General features: G+C 31.4%; 1 non-coding gene across 1 annotated transcript; it reads right to left on the bottom strand.

Annotated features, from left to right (window-relative positions):
• Window positions 1-23,480: 23,480 nt before the first annotated feature.
• Window positions 23,481-23,645, bottom strand: LOC138375216 (U1 spliceosomal RNA). The gene has a single exon (XR_011231466.1). It is a non-coding gene; the product is annotated as a U1 spliceosomal RNA (small nuclear RNA).
• Between the last annotated feature and the right edge of the window lie 1,976 nt (window positions 23,646-25,621).

Raw genomic sequence — 25,621 nt, 5'->3', positions numbered from 1 at the left:
GGGAACTAGGGATTAGTGGGTTTTATTTATTTATTTATATTTTTTTTGTGACATAAAATTTAAAAGGCATTCAATTTAAGGAAGTTGATTTTTTTTTCCTTCCACAAATGAGTGGTTGAATATAGTTGAAGTCTCTAAATCAGAAACCTCAAATGCAATTTGGTGATTCCTAATTAAATTGAACTTTAATGATCATACTATAAACACAAGAGCTATGATTAATGATAAATCAAACCATTTAAGCCAAGGGCAAAGAGTAGGAAATGAGGAATGTCTACTGAGTAAATTATATGAAACTTTATTCAAATTGATAGTGCCCAACAAGATAAAATAAACATTTGTCCATAATGTATTAATGATTCATTTACTATGTTAATGTACTCAGTGTGCAGTTAAGCTTCTAGTCCTACTCATTATTCTAATAGAAAGAAAATATTTTTGTACGAGTATTATGCTTGGAGCAATGAGTTTACATTTTGTGAATTTTGGGGGGAAAATAAACAAAATAAGAATTTTAATTGACTGGGATTAATTTGAGTTTCTGTTTCCATTCTGATGTTCTTATTCTTTATTTGGGTGACACAAAATTATCAATTCACTCAATCAAAACTAAACTAATAACACTTCTTCTTTTCCTGACAATCTTTAAGAGAACTCAGTAAGAACATTCCAAGCCAATCAAAAATAGCAAATTATAGCATTCAGAGTAACTCTCTCATGATGCCTTTTCATATAATGTGTTTCTAAAAGCTAAAGTCTATTTTGTTTGTTTCAGATCAAGTGGCTTTTAGTAATTAAAATCAAAGACAAGACAAGCCTAATCTAATGACAAAGAATAGTGTTAACATGAAAAATTAATCCTAAACCTCAGGGCAATATTAAAATGCTATAATATAGTGAGCAATAGTAAACAAAATAAAGTATCCCAGTGTTAGATATTTTCTATAATTGTGTAATTATAATTTTTTTAAAACTACAATGAAAATGTTAAATTTTTCAAAGGAGTAGCATTTCAATTTATCTATTCTGCTATTTTTTTCTAATGTCTATTTTCTCTTCATTACTTTTTATGTGATCTTATAAATTCTGTAGTAGGTTTTATTTTTTGTGTGTTGAAATATATTTGTGATAGCTCAACTTATTTTAGAATAAGCCAACATTGAGTGCCAGTTGCTGTCTACCAATTGAATGAAAAATTGCTACCATTCCCAGCTGTTTCAGCTAGTATGCTCAATTCAAATTCTCTGGATAATTGCATACATCTAGTATAAGTCCCTCTATCATACATTTATTGTAATTCAGTAGTTTATAATACCATAATCTTATTTTTCTAGACCTGTTTATGACTACAAAAGAAATGTGATATTTCCAGGGCAGTTGTAGGGATTGTATGGTTCTTTGATTTTTTCCTTTAACACAAGAATATAAAATGGTAGGTTTCAAAATTTCTTTCTTTAAGCTTTCCATAGCAGTTATATGTACTCAGTCGATTCATTTTTATAAACTTTATGACCATAATCATAATTTATGACAGCAAGCATTCATTCTACTAAATAAATTCCCTTGCATTCAATAGACACATCAGTATAGCTGATTCTTTATCTGTGAAAATTTAAAACAGATGGAAATATAAGAAATGCTTTCACTACCATGTGTTAAGAACTATAAAAATTCCTTTGTCAGATGCTAATTTGGGTATAACTTTCTCCAGAACTAACCAGATTCTACTTTTCTCAAAGTATTCTTTTTGTCTGAAATCAGTCTTGGCACTAACTTTTTATTTGTTATTTATTGACATAATTAGTTTCAGATACTAAAGTTCACTCTAGGTGTTCTAAACAGGAAATATATTCTAAAAGGAAATTAGAGCAAACAATAAACTAACTCACAAGATTTTTGGTGGAATTGGAGAGAAAAAAAAAAGAAAGTGATATGGAGATACCTCAAAAAGATACAAGTAGAACTACCCCTTGATCCAGCAATCCCATTACTGCACTTTTACCCAAAGGAACAAAAGACATTCTATAAAAAAGACATCTGCACTCGAATGTTTATAGCAGCACAACCCACAATTGCAAAGATGTGGAAACAACCCAAGTGCCCATCAATACATGAGTGGATTAATAAAATGTGGTACATGTATACCATGGAGTACTACTCAGCCACATAAGCAGTGGTAATCTAGCACCTCTCGTATTATCCTGGAGAGAGGTGGAGCCCATTCTAAGTATCACAAGAATGGAAAAACAAGCGCCACATGTACTCACCATCAAATTGGTATTAACTGATCAACACTTAGGTGCACATACAGTAATAACATTCATCAGGTGTCAGGCAAGTGGGAGGGAGGAGGAGAGGATGGGTATATTCACATCTAATGGGTGTGGTGCACACCATCTGAGGGACAGACACACTTGAAGCTCTCGCTCGAGTGGGGCAAAGGCAATATATGTAACCTAAACATTTGTACCCCTGTAATATTCTGGGGGCGGGGGGGAAGTCCTGGCTGGATTTCCTATACTCCATTGAAGATTAGTGTCCAGAACTCCATTGAAACTTAAGCTATCAGTTAATGCTTGAGCTATTTATACCCAAATGACTTTGTCTTACCAGAGTTAGGAAGTTGCTGTTACTTCCTCTAACTAGGAACTGTGCTTTCTCTACTGCTACCTATGCAGTTACCCTATTTCTCATTGCCCATTGCTTTCTTCTGAAATAAAATCTCATACTGATTCATAGAATCATTAGCGAGTTTGTTTAAAAAATTTTATATAGTAATGAATAGCAAATATCTAACTTCTATCTAAAAATTACATAGACACTGCTTATACAATTGAATATTCATATAAGCAATAATTATACACCAATTGTTTCTATTTACTTTAAGTTAAACATAACACAAATCTTCATGTCCAGGAAAGGAAACAGAAGGTTGGGCCAGTTGCCATAATGTTCTTAACAGGCTTTACCAAGTGTGGGCTCTATAAACACGGCACATGAAAGCATAGCACCAATTTTTATAACGCTTGAGAAGAACAAACTATTTTGAGTGTGCATGTGTGTGTATGTACTCTGCGTGTATATTTTATCTCAGTGTCTGGTATCATGCTATGAACACAACTTCAGACTTCTACACTGAGAAAAAAAGTGAAGTTTGGACATCTCTCCAACATTAAGTTTATGTTAAATGACTTTTTCCCAAATAATGTCATGGGTTATCTGGTTCTGCATCTCTGGGAACGATGAAAGATAGTCCACTGGCTTCATGCATTTATCTTGCAGATAGCATGGTTAGAGATTGGAAATAAAAATTCTTGGGTGACTCTTCTGGAGACGCTTTTAAAAGGGACCTGACCCAAAAGATAGGTGCTTTTAGCCTATTTGCTTTTTCTGTTTTATCAGATATAAATATAGAGACCAGACCAGGAGCTGCAGTGACCATCCTGTGCTCTAGAACAAGATATTACAGTAAGGTTGGGGCATCAAGCTAAAAATGAACAATAAATTGCACACCAGTTCCAGGTTGCCTACCCTTGAACTTACTTGAGAGAAAGGAAAAATATAAATCCATGCATGTATTTATTTTAGCCAGAGATCTCCAGTTCCCTACTGCTAGGGTCGGATGTGGTTTACAAATGTTACATGTCTTCAAAAATAGACACAGCCTTTGCACTTACAATGAAAGTAGTGACTGTGTTTTTAAAATTTGTTTATTTTTTTCTTTCCCCCCTTTTTTTCCCACTCTCACATCAAAAGTGGAAGCTATGAAAGCACAGAGCATTTTTCATTTCATTTTCTCCCCCTGCCTTACATCATTAACTTTGACCTAGTACACCTCAGGGTTACTACTTATTTTTGGATTTCTTCTGTTTAAAAGATGAGAAGAACAGAAATAGCTTTTGTTTTTGTTTTGTTCTTTTTTAATTTCAATAATCAGCCAAGTTTTGAGTATGTTTAAGCTTGAACTTTCAATGGAGTATTTAACTGAAGTCAAATGGTCTAATAAAAAAAGTTATTTGGCATTATCCAGAGCAAATAAATTTCAATTATACAAGTATTTATAAAAATTTAGACTTTAGTTCATTTTACATTTCTACTGTTTTTCTTTTCCTCCCTCCCTTCTTTCCTTCTTTCCTTCCTTCCACCCCTTCCCTCCCCTCCTCTCCTCTCTTCTTTTCTTTTTTCTTTTTTTCTTCTTGTTTTAAAATCTCATCCACCTCCTAACAAGAGTTTTAGTCCTGGCTGACAACAATGACTACCTGAAATGTAAAAGGGTCAGCTGGTTTTTTCTTCTTTAGTGTATTTTTCTTACCCCACTGAGAACCTTCTTATTGTTATTCAGATATTTTTAAGGGGTACAAATACCAGAAGACTCCATGCAGAATAGAGACACCTCTAGCTCATTAAAATAACTTGCACATTTTACAGGGCTTTTTTAATTGTTTAGGTTAGTGGAAAGAAAGTGACTTTTTCTCCAAGACTAAAATCACTCGTTCACTTGAAGTATTTTACTGTAACAGTCAACTCTGCTGAAGCAGAGCTATTTATTATCTAGAATTGAAATGAGTTCAGCCTGCGTATCATAAACTGCCAGAGCGCCTCATTCATCCAAAGGGACATCACTATTAGATGATTTCTTCTGTGAACCAACAGGATACTTTAAATAAACAAGTTTTCTTTAACAACTGGGCTATATCATGGAGGGTCCTGTCCCCAGGTAAATATATATTAATAGGCACTCCAGTGAAAGTCACATAAAGCTACTTTGTGTTCAGATTAATGTTGTTATGAAAATGTAAAACTGCCAAGGGATGTCATTATTTTGTTACATGATTCTAGGTTATCAACCATACAGTAAAATCTTACACATTTTAACCAAGTAACAAACATATTAGAAAAGTAATAATTTGCAAGATATGTGCTCTTAGGAATTAAAATTTTATGTAAACATCCTCAGATACAATTGCAAAGATTATGATTTTTCAATTTATGATAATGGTGACTATACAGTAAGACTTACACATTGGTAATGATTGATAAGTATAATTGATATATGTTCTATGAAACTTCCTCTCTTAAAAATATAAAAAACTTAAAAATACCGTGGTAGCTCTAACTCTACTACCACAACCCATATAAAAATAGAGACTTAAGTATAAACTGTGGCCCGAATATCTAAGAGTAGTGCAGAAGAGTTAATCCTCACATTTTCCTCAATAACACAAACACTGGTTCTTTAATTAAAATTTATATATATATATATATATATATATATCCTATAATTACTTTTCAGTTATGGTTTAGCCTCGGAAAACAGTACATAGTTAGGTGTGATGATGAATATCCTGCAATGGAGATTGTATTGCTTAGGTAGAGTATCTTTATGGTCCTATGTAACTGTTTTACAAAGGCAATAAACCTTGAATGCTATTTTGAGTCTGCTCCATATTGTCTTTTAACAACTCAATAATAAATTGTCCTTGTATTCTTTTCCCTGTGTAATAGAAGCTATACACCTAGAGACTCTATTTCTCTGCAATTCCTGTCATCAGGATTTCAGATTATATTCCACTAATGAGAGGCATTAACAAAAGCTTTGGAGAAGAGGACAGAAGAAAATGCTATTCTTGCTCCTGTGGATGTGGCAGGCAATCACACGATGATGGCATATGATAGAAATAAGGTTTTTCCAGTGCCTACGGACATCCTCTATCAAAACACTCCCATCAGTGCTACAGGCATCTAACAAAATCAATGGCTACTTCCTGTGATAACTGAAAACTTTTTATCTCTCAAAAGCCACAGGCAGATTTCCTTGACTTTGGCTTCCTTGGCTTTTCCAATGGTCTATGTAAGAGCTGTTTCTAATTTCTTTATTAAATTCCTTCCTATTTGATATACCTACAGTGTTCTCTGTCTTCATGATTAAAGCAGGTCTCATACAGAAAATCCAGGAAACGTAACTTATTTACCTATAATATGACATTTTTACAAATAGCAAAATTATTTTTACAAACATGCCATATTTTAATTTCTGATTGATCTCATCATGAATACCATGCTCTATTTCACATCTCAAAGCTATTTAACTTGGCTATAAGAATATAAGCTAATAATTATTCTATGAACAAAAATAAAATCATTAGCTCAAGGATATGAATTATTGTCACTTCTAGAAATCATTAGGGAATCATCATATTGTATTGCTCTAAAGATTATCTTTCCTTTAAATTCACAAGTGGACTTAAACATTTTCTAACTTTTTCCTTGTGTTTGCAATGTGCTAAGTTAACAAAATATTACATCATAATTTCCTTACCTTTAGTGCATAATATTATAAATATTCAATTTCCATAGTCACTCCACAGCCCACATCATCGCAAACACAATATTTACAAAAATAGCTGTTTGATTTTGATATCATTTGTTAAGTTAATTATAGTTTTTAAAAGAAATGCTTCCAGTATACTTTCCCCTTTATAATCATGAAAAAAATAAGTAAAATTACAAGCCTAATATTAGGGATGAGAGAGTCTACGTTTGTAAGTGTAAATATTCACAATTGTTACTCCAAAGGTGTTCTAAATTTTTTAATTACTCCTTGATATTGTTCAATCTTATGTTTAAAATTAGGATATATTTTAAATTATTTACTTTTTATACCAAAGAGATATAAATATTATTTAGAAATGTGATACTAATGAAGGATAAAGGTGGTTTCATAGTATTTGAATAATGTAGGACAGAGGAGAATTTAATTATTCTGATTTGTTAGAAAGCAGCTCAATATATTTTTCCATAATATAACATTTTGTAGCACATGAAATGTATGAATTAAGATACAAAGTAAATTGTTTTTGAGCCAATTATTTTTCCTTTGATATCTTTCTTTATAAGAATTCAAGTTAGTGTATAAATGTTGATTGTTTAAAGCCAATTGAATTTGTTTCCATTATTTTTTCATAATAGTACATCATATTGGTTTATAGTTTTCTACATGAGCAAGATGTACATTCAACATGAACATTAAATGTTGAATTGGATCTATATTTCACCCATCATTTATTGTCATGGCCAGGTGTTAAAGCATTATTTGACAATAAATATTAATATATTAATAAACCCATTATCCTTGACAAGTGTTTAAAAAATAAAAAAATAACATGCTCTTGACTATCGATGTAACCCCCAATGCAAAGAGCAAATCAAGTTTGAAATCGATATACTTTAATTACCTGATTCTTAGAAAAAACACTAAAATAATTTGCATTTGCACAGTTTGATCACTAAATTTAAAAAGATTTTTGTCACTTGAATATTTTCTCTTATGAATATCTTGTACTTTAAAATATAAAAATGTTTAAAATAAGTTTATGTTAATGAAATACCAACATGTGACATAATTCAAGATGATTAATTCTGTATTACAGGAATTTAGGATCTCAATTATTAAAATTACAATTTTTAAAAGTGGTTGAATTTTGTTATTATCTAAGCTATTCAGAATATTGAATAGCTGAAATAAAAATTAATATTAAATATAGAAAGTTTGTTTCTGCCACTGACATTACAAAATTTAGTGAAAATTTTCATCATAACAGATATACACTTTAAATATTTTATTTTTATAATTGGTTGGAAATCTACGTATCATTTATTTAAATATTTACTGTGCACTATTTATATATTATTTACCTTTTAAGACACTGGTGATACAGCAATAAACAAAACATACTAAAGTCTCTAAACTCGTTGGCTTATATTCAAGAGAAATAGAAATAAACCAAATAAGTAAGTCAATTACATGCTATATATGAAGATGATAAGGGATATGGAGGAAAATAAAACAAGAGGAATGAGGATTGTCACATTAAATAAGTTAGAGAAGTCTTCAGAGAGAATATGGCATTTTCTCAAAGATGCGCAGTGGGAAAAAAATGAACCATGAGAAGATCTGGTCTAAGTATAGTTCAGACAGAGAGTTCTGGAAACTCTGAAGTCCTGTGATAGGACTGTGCCTGCTCTGTTCAAGAACAACAAAGATGCCTTGTTTGAATGGAGCCGATGGAGAGGGAGAGGCATAAAATATTATGTCACAGAGAATATTGGGTACAGTCTCTACTTGATTTCTCATTATTAGTTTATTTTAAGCTTTATACTCTCTTATTTTTATATGCATTCCCTAAATGATCTCATCCTATACCATGCCCTTAAATACCATGTAATGCCACCAAATCTAAAATGTATAATTCAGCCCTAACATTTTCACTAAGTTAAAGTGTGTACATCTGACTAATTTCATGCTGTCTTTATCTACTTAATAGGTCTCACAAACTTAATAAGGTCAAATCAACACTAATGATTCCCCATCTCAAAAAATATTTGATCAAAATAACATTTTCCTCCTCAAATCATCTTAATTCAGTAAATGACGTCTCTATGATTCAAGTAATTAACACAAACAAAACAAAACAATTAAAAAAAAGAGCAAACACACAAAACAAAAAGTAATTTTTTGTTTCTTTCTTCTTGCTGAATTGGCCTAGAAACAATGATGTTCCAATAGTAATAAGAACCCCTTTCCTCTTGACTTTTGTTTTATTGCAAGGAATTAGGAACCTTGGATAAATGGATAATTCTTGGGCTAGGAGAAGAAAAGTACAAGAATTGTATCTAGTATCATAAAACAAGGAAGTGCTCAAAAATGATGGGACCATTAAAAAAGGGAGTCATCTTGAAAGGACTAAGCAAATCTAGCACATTTGAACATCAAAAAATATGTACATGTAACAAAACTGCATTGGTAGCCCCTAAATCTATAAAAGTAATTTTAAAATTCTAGTAAAGTATCATATTCCTATGAATAATGAAAGTATACATAGTCTGCATTTATAGAAAGTAGAAAAAAAGAAGAGAGAGAGGAAGAGAGAAAGGAAAGGAGAGGAGGCAAAATATAATATAGAGCAGTATGCCATCTGATAAATGTAGAAAAATGCTAGATTTAGATAATCAGTAAAATTAGTTAAAAAACAATGACTGAAGGAAGAATTGATGCTAAAATATTTGGTGAAACAGTGAAGAAGAGCCCATTTAGATAATTATCAAATTATCTTCCCAACAAAATTTTTAATTAATCACAAAGGCAAAAAGTAAAACTTTTCAGTGAAGAATTTTGATAAACACCATTTAAGCTAAATGATCAAAATGAACATCACCAACTATGGGAAAACAGGTGTTATGTGTTTCTTGATATGATTCACTGAGAAAAAGGAAACATCACTTATGTAATATTTCTGTCACATATAGATGACTTCAATTTAATCATGTCAAAACAGCAGGCGAATTAGACGGAGGGTCATATGACAAAACAGATGGCCTGTTCTCCCAGAAAAAGAAAGGCTGAAAAAATTTTCCAGATAATAGGAAACTTAAGGGACAAGATAATTAAATGTAACAAATGATCCTGCATTGGATTCTGGATCAGGGAACCCCATGTCTATAAAACTAGAAAAAAAAAAAAGTAGCCAGGTGTGGTGTAATCTCCTATACTCTTACTTAATTGGGAGGCTGGGACACGAGGATCACTGGAGCCAAGAATTCAGGATTTCAGTTAGCTATGATAATGCTACTGCACTCCAGCCTGGGCAACAAAGTGAGACTTCATCTCTTAAAAAAAAAAAAAGACTGTTGAACATTAGATGAAATTGGAATATAGATTATACACTACATGATATTGTATCAATATTAAATTTTCTGAATTTAAATTTTTTTCTAGGGATGTGAAGGAGATTGTCTTTTTGCTTAGAAATACAGTTGTGAAGTAGTTAGGGGTAAAGGGCATGAAGTGTAAATTACTCTTCGATGGTTCAGAAATGTGTGTGTGTGTGTGTGTGCGCGTGTGTATAAGGGGAAAAGGGCAGAGATGCAAAGGTTATAAAATGTTACTAACAGCTGATTCTAAGTAAAGGGTTTAGTTGTTTAACTGGTGATTCTAGGTGAAAATATACAAAATTTTTTGTGCTATTTTAAACCTTTCTGTAAATTGGAAATAATCTCAAACATTTTTCTGTGAAAATGAGTATTCAGAATATAAAGGGACTTAATATGTTCTCCCACTTTAAGCAATAAAAACATTATAAACATGTGTTTCCCGTACTGGAAAACACACAAGACAATGATCCCTGAGAGAAAGGAAACAAATAGTATGAACCCCCAGTTTGCTGTACTTTACAATGTAGAAATTGTCTACAGGTTGCAATACCTGGACTTAGCGTCCTTGGTATATTTAGTGTTTGAATTGTGTCACTTTTTTAGATCTCAGCTCAAAATTTACCTTTTTAGTAACGCCATCCTTGGAACTTTGTCTCGATCATATTACGACATTTCATATCGCTAGCATTTATCATGATCGGAAGTTACCATGTTCATTTGTCATTTTATCTATCCACCCAAATATAATATTTACAAGAACATGAGCATTTATGAGGCAAAATATCTGATAATTTATCAATGTCCTCAATGACTTAAAAATTCCCTGACATAAAATAAATACATAAAAACTATATGTCAAATGGAAATGCAATTAATTAATGCAAATGATACAAAATCACTTCTATAAAGGTAAAGATGTTTACAAAAGCAAAACCTTATATTAGCTGTTCTGAATGATTAATATTTATTACCTCATTTAATCTTCACAATTACCCAATGAGTAAGGGATCAATCATTCTCATTTGATGTATAAAAAAACTGAAAAATAACTAGTTTAAATATTTTATACAATGTAACAGTGTCAGTAAATAGTAAAGCCAGTCTGGTTTATATCCTGGTTTGAATTTCCAGTTCTCAATCATTATTTAGTACTATTTAGCTATCATGTATTTTAACTATGACACATTTTTAAAGTATCAAGTATAGTCTGAGAGTACAAGGTTATGTAAAGATATCAATCAAACAAGGGAAATGGAAGAAAAATGATGAATAACAGTATTATGACAAGGCTTGGTCAAATTCAGAGCCAATGATTGAAAATGTTAAAACAGAAAGGATTTCATAATGATAAAAAATATAACCACAAAGATTAAACAGCCAACTATATATCAAATGTCACACAATAAAATGTATAATTGGTAAAGCAAACATGGTGTGGATACAAGAGAGCATGCTGAAATGCAAAATCTTTATGATTCCTGTTAAAGAACTTAAAAGAATAGCTAATGAGTGTCTACAACTGCCAAATACAATGATAGGTTTTGAGTATTCAAAGATGAGTAAAGTGCTATTCATGACTTATATACAATTTATAGAGAGATTAACTTCTTCACTTTCCAATATATTTTTATAAGGATCCTAAGCATTTTGGAAAAAAATGCAATTATATCAGAGAATATCATGCTTCTATGATCAGGTAATATTGTTAGAGTTGGAAAGTACTAATTTGTAATAACTTTTATAGTCCCACATTTTTCCTACTCTTGAGGGGAAGGGTTGGTAGGTTATAGCCAGCTGGTGGTGTGATTGTATACTTTATGTGAGAGAGGTATAATTACATGTGGATGTAGATGTATATCACATATTGAAGATGAAATGAAAAGGGGGGATATTGAAGTAGTTTGAAATCATTGCCAATGACAACATTATTTGAGCAAGGCTGTTTAATGCCAAATAACAAGTCAATTTTCATTTACTCAGCTTTAGCAATTACAGTAGTCTGTTGCTTTAAAAATGCAATGAGATTTTGAAGAACTTTTTCCAAGGATTTTTAGTAGACACAGTTTACTAAAACTCTGTCTTTCAGTTCTTTCGGCAGATTTAAGCACCAACAGTAAGAAGAAATATTTGGGATGTCTCGGGAGTTCTACCCAGAATTGAATTGTTAAAGAAAGATTTATGTTCATGTTTGCCCTAAGGTGGGGACCATATTATAACAGGACCATAAAGATCCTTCTCCTGAAAAATAAGTTAGCAACTCTCCCTCACATCCCTGCTATAAAGGGAAGGTCTCTCTGGTCTTTCTAAGAATGATATTCTTTTATATCTTTCTTAGCAGAAGTGTTAGCACATGAAACAGCCCTGCAGGATAAGCAAAAATAACTGTTTAATTCACTCCTGTCTCTAAATTTAAGTCTTCAAGATTTTAAAGGAGTATTTTATGTTATCAGTCTGGGAATAAAGAACAACAGGCAGGGAAATTCTTGGAGATATTATTACAGCAATTATTTGGAACTGTCATGGAAAACCTATTGCTTTATAATTAAGTTGACTTGCCCTGTGTGTCTTTTGGTATTAGAGTGGGTGAAAATGAACCTTTTCAGTTCATAATGATTATTCAGATTAGGTTGTATTAAAGGAGCAGAATAGGTGAAACGCTTTAGGACAAGAAAAATTGGGTGTATTTCTAAGCAGAATAAAGAGGGAAATTCATCTTGAAACTCTTTTTTGAGCCACGACATATTCTGATCTTTTCCTGTAATCTTCAATTTTTATTCTCCAATTGAAGATAAAATGGAATGGCCTATTTTTTTTTTAATAACTACTTTGTACCAAGTACCACATGGGGACTTTTTCACATGATATACAGTAGAATTCTCTCAAAAGCTTCCCATCAGGGAGTTTATATTATTATCACAATTTTTCAATGTGCACAGAGAGGTTCATACAGAATAGGAAAATTACTTTATGATTATAGTAACAATGTCAGAGTTGATACTTAATTCCAAGTGTTTTTTTTTCTGACATCAAGTTCTGTACAGTTTATTTTTCACAGCATTTTGCTTCCTCCAGTACATATGAAATATAAAAATTAAGTTTTTGTAGAACTACAAAAAATAAATTTTTATAATATTAAAACAATTCCTAATTCTAAGAACACATTTATTTGGAGTACTGTAACCACCTATTGCAACTTATTAATAGATAATATTCATAAAACTCACAGGTTGAGCTAGGCAAGGAAATATATTATTGTAATTGCTATTTAAAGACTATGATTTTAACCACAGTAGGCAGGTCACCTTGCTTATGCCCAGCGATTACCTTATATTTAAGAATATCATGAGGGAAAGTTTCTAGAGGTGCTGTCAATGAACTGTCTTATTTTAAACCAATTGTACTTTTGATACCATGACTTCAAGCTTTCAGGCAATGCTTTAGTTCAGACTTGACTTTTGAACCATCAATTAGATCTTGACAGCGGAAGTTTATCAGGATCCAAAAAGCTAACTCTTTACATGCTGCTATAAGTATATGGAATAAAGTAATTTATGAAATAAATAACTTTTATAAATCAGAAATATCATCAGTATAAAATCCACTACCAATACTTAAAAGAACATTCTAGAAAGATTATGAGGTAATTTATCAAAGAAAAAATATGATATGTTTTAAACTACATTCATTTAAATAAAGGTAAAAACAAAAATTCTTTACTGAGCACCCACATTGGAACTAGCAGATACTCTGCATCAAATGAGTTATTTATTAAATACAGCCCAATTATAATTTCACTACCAGTGAAATGTTCTGACAAATGTCTGGAAGAAGTCTGAGTGTTAACCTTTCAATTTTAGTTTCTCATCTTAAATATTATGTTCTTTACATAAGCACGCAACAATAACGTACAAGGAAATGAAGTAATACTGTATACAAAAAGTTTTATAGGAATAACTATATTATCAAATAAGTGTAAGTATCTCCAAGTTTTCACAAAGATTCAGACTCAAGTATCCAAACAAATTAGGTTCATTGCAGGAGATTCATTGGCTCTAGAGTGTCTAAAAGTAGAAGACATAAATATAGAGATCCATGCAGCAGAGAAAGATCTTTATTTCTTCAGTCTAGTAACTAAATCTCCATGTAAAATTCTTGACTTCTAAAGCAAAGAATTTTACCCATAGCATAACAGTCCTATCTACTTATATGTGAAATGCCTGGAATATAGGATGTCTATGCACAGGGCTTTTAAAGAATACACTGTTGTGACAACAATTCTAGAAACTTTTCCCTGCAAAATTTTTAATTACAAGCAAATAACCGGGCATGAGCAAAGTGACATTTCTACTTTGGTTAAAATGACAGACTTTAGTAATAAAGTATTATAGTACACTCCGTTATCTTTACTAATTTTTTACTCTTTGAGTTGTCTGACTGTTACTTTCAAAGCCACACTAGCCTTGCTCAGCCTATGTCAGCCAAATGACAGAGACTTTCAAGAGAGTGAGGAAGGAAAACAAAAAAAAAAAATTTTTCTGCTTTTTTTCCTTTCTAGATGCCATTCTGGTTGTGTAATCGTTACAAATCAAAATCTAACTGATACAAAATTCCTTACCAAAAAGTATAAAGTAACAATAATCTATTATATGTGACCTTGGTGTTGGAAACAGGTACTGAATGGAAAGCAAACTCTTACTGGGGGCTAGAAAATGACCCCCAAAGACTGCACAGTAAAAAGGCATTTGGCAAACTGTCACCTGAGGTAACTTGAAAGACGTAATACACGCTTGATAAATCTGTAGCACTGTCATAGGAGATTCTGAGTGAAATACTGAAATTGTGAGTTGTAACTAGCACTTTCTTATTGCAGGTAATAGGATTGTAAAAGTACTACAAGAAAGAGATGAGCTCAAAAATCTAATTATTAGTTTGCCAGATTTTAGAGGAAATAGACCAGAAATTGCAAGTTTAGAAAGTGATACTATTTTACCAGATCAAAAGTACAACCATTAAAATATGAATCTCAAATATCCTGTGTCCTGATATTAAAACACCACTTCAGGATGAAGACCAATTAAAAGCATGATCATCAGACCTTTAGTTAACATCTGTGAAACAAATAAGACTGCTTCGAGATCCTTATAATTAGATAGAAGAACTCCTAAACATTAGATGCCATTGGTGGCTTAGATTCAGATATTCTGTGTCCTTGCTGATTATCTGTCTAGCCCTTCTATCCATTGCTGAAAGGAGGTTGATAAAGTTCCTAATAATATTTGTGGATGTGTCTATTTCTCCTTTCAGCTCAGTAACATTTTGCTTCACATATTTTGAGGCTCTGTTGTTTGGGACATACTCATTTAGGATCATTATGTTTTTCTGATGGATTGAGGCTTTTATCCCAATGTAATGTCCTTCTTTGTCTCATTTTCTTTACTCTGAGTCTATTTTATCTTACATTAATTTAATCATGCTTCCTTTTACATATGAATGTTTGCATAGTAAATATTTCCCCACTCTTTTATTTTCAACTTATTTATGTCAATGTATTTGAAGTGAGTTTCTTGTAAACAGTTTCTTGCTGGGTCATTTAAAAATTCATAGTCTGCCAATATTTGTCTTTCATTGGTGTATTTCACTATCTACATATTTACATTATAGGTAATTACTGATAGGTTAGAGCCTTTTTGTCATTTTATTACTTGGTTTTTGTTAGTTTCCTCTATTTCCAGTAGATAGTGATAAGTCACATACGTATATTTTAATATCAACAGCATTACTAACAAAGCTATATAAGTTGTGTACCCCAAAACACCATAAATAAATTAATATGGGATCCTAAAAATTTTCAAGTAACTCACAGAGAGACCATACAAAATGAAACAGAAGAATAAAGAGAATGTGATGAAAATGACACTTGTTCTATTTTCTTCCACCAAAAATATATGACTCCAGTCAAATCATGAGACAAACTTCAGACAAATCCCCACTGAGGAACTTTCTACAAAATACCTGACCAGTACTCCTCAAAACTATCATAGTCATTAAAAAACAAAATAAAACGAAACAAAGAAAACAAAAAGGAGACTTCGTAAGCTGTCACAACCAAGAGAAGCTTAAGGAGAAATGATGAGTAAATATAATGTGGTATCCTGGATAAGATCCTGGAACAGAAAAATAGCCATCAAATAAGGATATATGAATAAATTATATACTGTAGTTAACAATAGTTTGTGAATCAGAGTGCATTAATTCTACTATAAAAATGTAAGATGTACATGCTAGGGGAAACCAGGTACAGAGTACACAGGAATTCTGTGTACTATCTTCAAAATTTTTCTGTAAATATAAATAATTTGTATCTTAACTCATTCCTCTAAATTAACTTCTGTCCTTAGATATCTCTAGCACAGAGCTGGTGAAAATGCACTAAGTGTTATGATGATAAAAATAAAACTTCTCTTCAATTAAGGCAGCCCTAAATGCTGATTACACTTATTAAAGTTCTGACTCTCATTTCCTGAGTTTTAAACTATTTTGTTAACAGTTTTAGCAAAATGGATACATCAACAGTGTCACTTCAATAATTTATGTGTTATGATTCTTTGACAATAGCTGGACTTGCAGATGTGTTTCTTGATAATACTACTTCTTTTTTTTTTTCTTCAGGGAGTGATAAGTTCTCAGTCGTGAAGCTGATGTCAGCAAACTGCACTACTTTGTTCTTCATAAAGTTATGCTTTGAAAATTAATGGGACAGCTACATATGAAATCAAAATCAATTTACTATTTTCTACAATGGGGAAGGAATGAATTATCCAATATACGGTGTGCAGCACTATAACAGCTGCAATCTCATCTCACTAGTCGTATGTTTTTTAATAAACTGTTCATGTTTTATTCTTGTAGTTTATGACATCAAAGGGACCTTTCTGTAAAATTACAGCAATAAATTTCACCTTATGCTGGACAGATTTTAATTCTTCTTTTCTGTCTATCGGTCATCCTGTTTTGCAAATAATCAAGACATGACAAAACTGATTAAAGATTTATCTTGCCTTCGTAAAATACAATAGCTGCCTTACTGAACTAAACATAGCCATGTAAAAAGCAAAGCTGAATTTAGATCAAGTTGCTACTATTTAACATCACTCAGTGAGACTGAGTCATATCAGGTAAACCAAAATAGTTGCATTTATTGTCACTGAATATTTAATTCCTTATAGTCCAAGATAAAGTTCATTATTACCACTGGCATTTGGCAAAAGTTGTTACTCGGTTATAAAAAAAAATGCATTGTTTACTACCATCTGCCGTCACGTCTGTTTTACATATACATGGCTCCAAAGAGATAATGTATAGGTTCAATACAGAGCAGATACTTTTAGATATATTTTTAAATGTTAAAGACAGATGTGTTGTTCAAAATATCAAACTGAATTTTTAGTATTGTTGCCACAACAGCAAGAACCATCAAGTTTTTTTTACAATTGTTGCTATTTTATCTACTTTCTGCAAGAAAAATCAACATTGACATTCGATCATTTACTATGACTCATTATTTAATCAATTTGAACTTAACAATATCTAATCATTATTAAAAATTATAATTTCCTCCAAATACACTGTTTATAGTTCTGTTTTTCCCAGCTGATCTACCATCACTCAATCGATGATTCCAGATGCACATTCCTGAGTTTGATCTCATTTTGTATAATTTTTTACACTGAACTTTCCCTTACAGCATCTCTCCTATGACTACTGGCATTTCCAAAATAAGCATACAAACAGAAACATATCATCTTACTTGTAGATTCAGCTTTTTGTGTGTGTTTTCCTGTTTTATTGTTTTAATTCATTGACATTTTTCTATGTAGTCAAACCTAAAATTAACAAGCCCTCATTTATTCCCCATAGCTATTTGGTCACTAAATATAATTGACTCTTAGCACACAGTGATTCTCATTTTCAGTGGTACTGCTCTCATTCTCTTAGAGGTTTACTTGCCCTCTAAAATGCCTCTATGCTATTTTTTCCAGTACTATAATGCAGTAATTACCACAGCCATGCTCTCCATAGGAATAATTTTGCCTTCCTCTTTTGCTTCAAAAACCCCAATAAAAAAATCCAAGCTCTTTATTCTTTTATTTAAAATTCTTCATATTGATGCTACCTTTTATTCAATTTCTGAATATTTTAACTGAAAGAATAAAAAAGACATAAATATAGTACAAAATATCCCTGTACATATTTAGTGTCAATTTTTCTCTATTTCTCCTCTATAACAATATTTACTTGTCTATCCGTAAACCTTCCATTCTCATTCCAGCTGTTCACCACATACAAACAAACTTTGCCCCGTTCCTTCTCTTCTGATCCTCTGCATATCTTGTATAAGGTATGTTCATAACGTTGAAAATTTCTGTCTTGTTTTAGATTGTAGAGATCACCACCACAGAGAGATTTAATGAAAACCTCTGACCCATCACCCCAAATAGGTTACAATACTCTAACTATATATGATATACACCAATCTTTTTTTAATAACTTTCACTGTGGTACCTGATACTACTTTTAGCCAACCTGCTATGTATCATAATGCTAAGAAACAGAACAGCAGCCTTCTGTACTTTACTCTGCCATGAAAAAGGACACTGAAAGGCATGAAGTAATAATACTCAGGAACTTACTATGCTGTAAACATTCTCTTATTAAAAATAGAAACAATGAATTTTGTAATTTGGATAATTTTTCCCCAGATTTGCTTTCTGCTTCTCCTATAAGAATACCCCTTCCCCTTTGTTACTATCAAATATTGGCTGTTTTTTCCTGACTCCCTGCTTATCATATGTCTTAGAGGTTGAATATGGTTCCTCTTTATCTCCCATTGCTACTTTCAAAACATCTGTGAGAAGTGAAAAAATAAGAACTAAGGTGCTTAACAGTTAAGTGGTTCAGATTTAGACTGTTAAAATGTTATGGAAAATAATATCTCTATTGATATTGTACCAAACTAGTAATGGAATAACCCAAATATTATCAAATGCTAATTTACCCTTAGCAAGAAGTCTTAAGTATAAAAATAATCAAAGCTTTAAGATGCTTTATGAAAATTTTCTGCAATGGTTGTGCCTGTCAACAAATCCGGTGAATGAGAAATTTCCATTAGGATCCCTTAATGCCTTCAAGGTTTATTATTGAAATAAACCATTATATAAAATACTGACTTTTTCTATTGGTAATAAAAATGTTTGAATTACTGATGCTTCTGCAGATATGCTATGGAATTTTAAACTGTCTTTTTACAGTGTAAATATTCAAAGGCCTTCAAATTAAGGACAAATTTAAAATTTGCAGTTCTCTTGAAGGTTTTAGCAGTGGGGAAATTTGATAAAATGCAGAATGTGTATCGAGGATTTACGTATCTGTAAAACTCATAGAAATAGGCTTATAGTGTTCCATTAAGAAACAGCACCTGCTTTTGTTTAAGTTCTAGTTCGCAAGAAAGTAAATTTAATCTACTGAGCAACTAATCTAGTAACATGCACTTATATGAAATATAATACATGAAAACTAATTATGGAAAATGTTGACTCTGAAATATTCACGTCTCTTTAATGCTTTGTTTTTCATTCTGAAACAAATGTGTTGTTGATATAATGGTTATCAAAAACACGTCTTGAAGATTTTATTTTAAAAAGAAACTTTACAGCTATTAGTTTCATTTTTATTTTGAAAAACATGTTTTAAACTTAAATAAGAAGATTTTATGAAAGAAGTTGACGCATAATGGACTATGTTAAAAATGCGGAGAAAAAAGTAAAACAAACTAAAAATCTAATAACTTATGATTCTGAAATGTTCCTGAATAATAAGCAGCATTTCTAGTCAAACGAAAATAGTCCAGGTACAACTTTTTAACCCAATCGTATTCTATATAGGAATACAAGCTTTTAGAAAATGGAGAAAATTACATACAACTGACAGAATTTTAAAGAATAAATGAGACATCCTATTTGTGCACCCAGGAATATACTTAGTACTTAAAGATGTTCACGTGCAGTACTCTTCTACAAAATATTAATCTTCATGTAAAGGCATATTTTATATACTCTATAAAAATATATTTGCATTAGACTTGAAAATAAAACAATTATTTTTCTCAAATGAAATGAAGCATGGTTTTTGTGACAGAATAATACTTTAAGTCTACTTTAAAATAACTCAAAGAGTGGACTTGAAATGTTCCTACTACAGAGAAAAGGTAATTGTTTGAGGTGACAGATACCTTAATTACCCTGATTTGGTTATTGCATATTGCATGCTTGTTTTGTACACAGTATTAATTTTACTTTGTATTTGTCTTTTTTGAATAAATTTCACCGTAAATTAGTATGTTAAAATATAACTTTTTAGGCTGGGCGCGGTGGCTCACGCCTGTAATCCTAGCATTCTGGGAGGCCGAGGCGGGAGTATCGCTCAAGGTCAGGAGTTCGAGACCAGCCTGAGCAAGAGCGAGACCCTGTCTCTACTAAAAATAGAAAGAAATTATCTGGAAAACTGAAAATATATATGGAAAAAATTAGCTGGGCATGGTGGCACACACCTGTAGTCCCAGCTACTTGGGAGGCTGAGGCAGAAGGATCGCTTAAGCCCAGGAGTTTGAGGTTGCTGTGAGCTAGGCTGACGCCATGGCACTCTAGCCAGGGCAACAGAGTGGGGGGAAAAAAAAATATGTAGCTTTTTAAATGAAGACTCTATGCCATGAAGTTTAAAAAAATGTTAAGGTATTGAGATGATAGTAAGTATATTTTCTTTAGATATCTAGGTAGAAATCAATAGCAAATAGCTAAAAATCTTTCACATATTGGTGAATCAAAAAATATGTGCCAAAAAAGCCATAGGGCACAAAGGCCACTAAAATACAAATTAGAAAATTATTTGAACATAGTACTAATTAGAAGAATACCAAAAGAAACACATGGAGTGAAACTAAATCCATGCTTAGATGAAAATTTTTCATTGAATCCATATTACAGAACTTAAAAAAAAAGATCTATGAATTCATCTGAAAAAGTTAAAGAACATTCATTTAAACACAAATAAACTAAAATGAAAAGAATTAGAACAAAAGTTAATGAAATAAAAGATAATTATTCATTAGAGAAAAATCAACAAAGCCCAACATTGTATTTTGAAATGCTATTAAAATGTGTGAACCTTAAGAAAAAGTAATCAATGACAAAGAGAGAGACTGAAAATATTCATGCTAGGAATTAACAAGGTAATTTTACTACACAATCTGAAGACATTAACCGTCAATTTCTTTAAATAATATTTTTTCCCAAATAGATGCAAAGTGCATCTTTGATTACCTATTTGATACTTGAAAATTTTGAAGATGTTTTAATACATTTTTAAAATTTCATTTTATGATTGTTACAGTAATATATGAAATCAGCTATTTTTATGGCTCTTTTTCAACAGTTTTCTGCAATTTTCCTAACCTTAATTACAAAGATGATATTATTGACAACTTTATTTTGTATGTTTTGAAGTTTAGACAAATGAACAAATCAATTTCTGAGAAAACAGAAATCCAACATTTATGAAAAAATAAACTACTCTTAACTATGTAATGAAAATGTTTCCCACAAAGAAAATATAAGTTCAAATAAGCTTACTGGGGAATGCTGTCAAACTCTTCTTGCCAATCTTTCATAAATTCTTCCAAATAAGAAAACAAGAAAGCTCCATAAAATGTTTTATGAGTTCTTGGTAAAATTTTTAGTAAACCATTTCTCACAAGAAAAACCTATTCCTAATATTGATAATTTTCATCTTCTCCTACTTCTATTTTTTCTAAGAGATTTTTAAAAATATTTCCTATGAAGCAGATTTTGGTTTCATTGATTTTTCTCTGATGATTCTGTTTTTTATTTCACCGTTTTCTACTCTGATATTTATTATTGCCTTTCTTAGGCTAATTTTGGAAATTGTTATTTCTTCTTAGCTTTTTATAGGGGAAGTTGAAATCTTCTTTTCTAACATAAATGTTTAATGCTATGAATATCATTCTATTTACTGCTTTAGTGGCACCCCACAATACTGATATGTTTTGTTTACACCTTCATTCACTTTCTAATTTCACTTTTGATTTTTTAGTTTATATGTCTTTTAAAGTATCTTATTTTGTTTCTGAACATTTGAAAATAGCTCATATCTTCATATTACTTATTCTCATTAAACCTATTGCTGTCATAGAACAAACTTTGTATTACTTCAATCCTTTTAAATTTATGCAAACTTAGTCATGGCTAAGAATGTGGCATATCTTAGGAAATATTCCATGTGCACTTGAGTAGGTTGGGTTTGCTGCTATTGTTAGGTGGAGTATTCGATAAATGGAATGGGGTCAAATTGGTTAGCAGTATTGCTTATCTACTACATCACAATAATTTACTATTATTCTATAAGTTACTAAAAGAGTAATATTGAAATCTCTAACTATAATTTTGAATTTGCCCTTTTCTCTTTATAGCTCTTTCAATTTCATATGTTTTAAAACTCTGTGACTTTTTTTGTTCTTTTGATTGAGTTATTTATCATTACGAAATGCCTTTTCGTGCTGGTAGTAGTCTTTGCTCAGTACTCTGTTTGATATTAATATACTCACTCCAGTTTTCTTTGGATTAGACTGCCATACTATATCATTTTAAGAATTTTACTTTTAATTTACTTTTGGTTTACATTTAAAGTGGGTCTCCTGTAGGCCTCATATAATTGGGCCTTCAATTTTACCTAATCCATGAAATTTTACATTTTTATTAGAATTTTCTTTTACTTGTAATATGATTACTGATATGGTTATATATTGCAAATTTTAAAAATTTGTACCATCCATACTTTGTTGATTTGATAGGAAGCAATTAAAATGGCTTGAGAAAGCAATGAAAGTATAGGCTGAAGTATGAAAATTTAATTGGTTTAAGGCTATAAAATGTACAGTCAGCACATTGAGGCCATTAGGAAAATCTAGTAAGTTTTAATTAATTTTAATATTTTTGCCAGACTTGAAAGTGAATGTGTTTTGAGATGATCCCATCTCCTGGCCTTTAAGCCACAAGGTAAGCTGCCAAGTGGAACAGAGACAAATTGTCCCTGCTGTGCCCTGTCCAAACGTGTGGCTCACAGAATCTGTGAGCATAACAAACAGTTGTCATCTTGGCTAAAACTAGAAACTGTATTTTCCTATATACCTCTTTCATGATTTGACCAAAATATGAAAGTGGATAAGAATTGAAAATCGAAAACAAATAAGGCAATCACTTTCAAAGATCTCAGAAGCTACACAGAATAAGAGAAAGACATAGAGGTGTCAAATGTACTCCAGAATTCAAATGATCTTCCAGAGTACTGGTCCTGGCAGCCAACAGTGAACCTAAGTTGACAGCCAAGCTCCTCACAAATGTTATGTCAAAGGCACCAACTACACAGATCTGTCCAACAATTTTCCGTTCATGGTTTCACTTTAACAAAGAGAAATGCACAGCTTCCAGAATATTCCTTAAACCTTAAATTGGCCCAACTACTTTAGTGACTTAGGCTATTGTTGACATTTATCTTCCAATAAATAAAAAGTTGTCGACCCTATCTTTCAAGTCTCATCTTTCTGACTTTCATTTAGCCAATTCATTCCATATTTGTGTAAGCCAAATTTTGAATAATATGTCCTATTACCACATATAATTTGTTTTCTTGTTTTTTTCCAGGGGAAAGTGCAAACGCAGTCCCCCACTACCAAAAATTATGCAGTAGAGTTTCCCACATTTTGGGGATATCACAGGGATCAGCACATCTGGAGTACAATGGATAAGGCTTGCCCTGGGAAAACCACCTTCATGATCATGGTATCCTCCCTGTCATGTAAGTATGTCACATGTAATTGTCAATAGTTTTAGTATTCTAATTAACACTAGCTAATACAAATATGATTTGTCACTTTTTAAAAAAATTTATTTTTCTTCTTGCTATTTGACTTTGCAATAATTTTTTATTCTTATTATATTAAAACATCTGTAGCAAGTATAAATCTGTTTTTAACTCTTTAGCTTATATTAGAAGCTACATCATTGGAAAATAGATTTTAAACATAAAAAAATCTACAAACAACATAGATCTAACTTTCAATGATTTTCATACTTCTAGAATAGGTGTCAGAAAAATTTACTTTTATAAAGGGCTAAATAGTAAATATTTTATAATATTATATAATATTTAAATAACATACCATATAGTCTAGTTTCTCTTACAATTACTCAACTCTGCAGATGGCAAAATTAGCCATAGACAATACATAATTGAGTGTCCGTTTGTTCCAATAAAAGGTTCTTTACATAAAATAGTCTGTGGGCCAAAGGGGTATTATTTGCTGAACCAAGGTCCACAGAATCAAATTGACCCATTTTAAAAAAAGAACAATCTCAGGACCTATTCTGCTTTAGACTATATTCAATTTCAACATATGAACCTGCTATGTATAAAAATCGTATTTTATTATACTTTCCTACCTTAATCATTTATTACTTCTCAATTTCAATCACACATATGTCTTCCTTTTGAAACTAAGTAACTTAGATCTACACTTCAGCTTTTGAAATACTCAGCTCATTTCCAATTACGATCTAATTCCACATATCTACTGACAAATTACTTTGATTTATGCTCTCTTAATCTCTTGTGTATCAGCTCATTATATTCTATATCCTCCTGTATTCATTATAGAAACCTGATAAATGTGTGAGATTCCCCTATGGTAAAATGTCAATGGAAGTAGTGGCACATGAAATACAAATTGATAGAGCCCCACAGTACTGAACTTTAGCTCATCATAGAAATGCAAGGATTTATTTCCTTTGCTCTATGTTAATAATATAACACTTAAGCACTGAAAAACAGAAAGAATAAATGAAACTGTTGTTCAAAGTGCCTGAAGAATTTGTTTACATTTGCTTCTTGTAGACTTCACCTCTTTCGGGCAATGAAATCTCAGATTTATTTGGTTGTTCTTAAAAGAAAACAAATTACTGTGACATTCTCAAAACATTTGTAATTCTATCCACAGGCAGATTTAGAGCCTCCCTTTCATTAAAGTTTTGCATTCAGTAGATATTATTGTCTGCTAAAGTCACAGTATACACTGCTGACAACCAGCTGTTTCTTTTTTATCCCATATCCAAAGTGCTTAAAGTAGATCATTAGTTGGCATAAATCCATACACATTATTTATTCCACTCAAACAATATTCATCTTCAAATATTTCTAATTGAGTTTTGAATAATGATATACTCCTCTGAGAGACGATTTACATTTTCAGTTACAAAATCCATTCTCACATAAGAATTAAAATATTATTCAGTATTTACATTGCTATGTTTTCACTCTGAACACCAACTATTTAAAAGGATTTGTTTTTTTCCGACTTATGACCCGGCATTATGAAACATTTTAAACCACTATCAGCTACAGCTGTTGTTGTCTAAGTATACTGAGCATAAACTTTACACATTTAAAGTGAATGTCAGCATTCTTCCTAACTAATTAAAGTTAGTTTCCACTTCCAATTTAATTCAGGCAAGTATTTTAAATTTAAGGTTCACTGAGATACATGGATACATTGTAGCATCCTCAAATACCCTTAGGTTTTATGCATTATTAGGCATATGTTATTTATTTCTGGTTGTAAAAAGGTGTACAGATATCAATAGATTTAAAAATGGAATCACAACCCAAAACAATCATGAACAGAGGAAAGATTGCTATGGTATTAGGATTAAAAATGTAACTTTCAATTTTTCTTCTTTCATATAATAATAACAAAGCAAAAACAACAAAGAGTTTTAATTCTATT

Source organism: Eulemur rufifrons, chromosome 24, assembly GCF_041146395.1.
Source record: "Eulemur rufifrons isolate Redbay chromosome 24, OSU_ERuf_1, whole genome shotgun sequence".
Classification (NCBI taxonomy): domain Eukaryota; kingdom Metazoa; phylum Chordata; class Mammalia; order Primates; family Lemuridae; genus Eulemur; species Eulemur rufifrons.
Note: the sequence above shows the minus strand (reverse complement) of the source record. Positions and strands in the feature narration are given on the sequence as shown.